The following is a 1,420-nucleotide window of genomic DNA, read 5'->3' on the forward strand; positions in this document are numbered from 1 at the left end:
GGGGATTCGAACCCGCCACCTTAGGTGTATGTGGCTGGCGCCTTAGCCGCTTGAGCCACAGGCGCCGAGCCTGGGGTCCCAAATTTAAACTGGAAATATTACTCTGAATTCATAAGGTATTAGATGTGTACATAGGCCTGTATAATTTTCTTTTCTGAGCCCAGATTCCTTTATTGGGTTTTGTATTTTTGTGATGCTATTAAAATCTTATCTGCTTTGTGGTGCTACTTTTCTGATGACTTTTCTGAGGAAGATCTGAGATGAATTTGTATATTTCCTTACTTCTTTTCATTACATTTTGTTACTGTTTATAATTTAAAAAGACAGATTTTTCTGAGCCATGTTAGAACAGATGTCTAGCGAAAGAGAAGGGCCAGGAGATTATGTTGGTTTCCATGCTCCTGTCTGTTATTTCTAAGGTGTTAACAACGGCTTTAAAATCTTCTTTTACCCCTCACAACAATGACTTCCACTTCTACCCACTGACTTCCAAACATTCCTTCACCCAAAGCACAGAGGTACTACTTACTGAATTCTCCCTTCGTTTGTGGAATAACAAGCGATAGTTTGTTTTTCTTGCTTGCTTAATTGTTCTCTCTTGTCTTGTCTGTTTTGTCACGTTGGTCTCCACGTGCCACTCCCACCAGTGACTTTCTTGCTCTATTTATCTGCTCTCCACTTAGCGGCAGTCAGGACCGACTTTCATCCCTCTTCTGATTTTCCGAATACGGTGAGTGTTTTCATTCGGGGAATGGATGTGGCCAGTGGGTTCCTGCCACTCCTAGGCCTGGTCCACTTTCCCAGTTTTTCACTTCTGTGTGGTCACAGTACTGAGGCTTCCGATGCATGTTCTGACATTGTCCGCTGTCTAAGTTCACAGACATATTTGGTTTGGGGTCTGGGAAGTTCTGCAGTCAACTATTTCATTGAAATTTTTGTAGTTTGATGTTTTTCTCCTGGGTGGTCTTTCTAATTTTTAATTCAAAAGTCAGAAGGTTTGGACCTAACCTCCAGGAACCATGTCGTTATTTGTACATGGATGATTGAATAACAATAACAAAGAATGGGTCAGTGAAAAAGTAATAAATGCAAATAAGTAAGACTTCATGAACGGCATAGATGATGGAAAGCCCAAATAAAGTTAAAAGAATATTCCACATCTCAAAAGAATTAGCACGGATTTACTTTTATTTCTGTTGATTTGTGTTGCACTTTCCTGGAGAAAATCATTCAGAATGTTATACACTAAAAGTTAAATTATTATTGTGGGAATAATTATTTAAAGTTGATTGCCTTCATTTAGAAGTTTAACTTTAAGAAATCAGTGGCTCCCTCTCCTTCTACTAACCTCCCACTTCCTTCCTTCCTTCCTTCCTTCCTTCCTTCCTCCCTCCCTCCCTCCCTCCCTTCCTCCCTCCCT

The sequence above is a fragment of the Otolemur garnettii genome, unplaced genomic scaffold (genome assembly GCF_000181295.1).
Source record: "Otolemur garnettii isolate 467f Iridium unplaced genomic scaffold, OtoGar3 scaffold00002, whole genome shotgun sequence".
Lineage (NCBI taxonomy): Eukaryota > Metazoa > Chordata > Mammalia > Primates > Galagidae > Otolemur > Otolemur garnettii.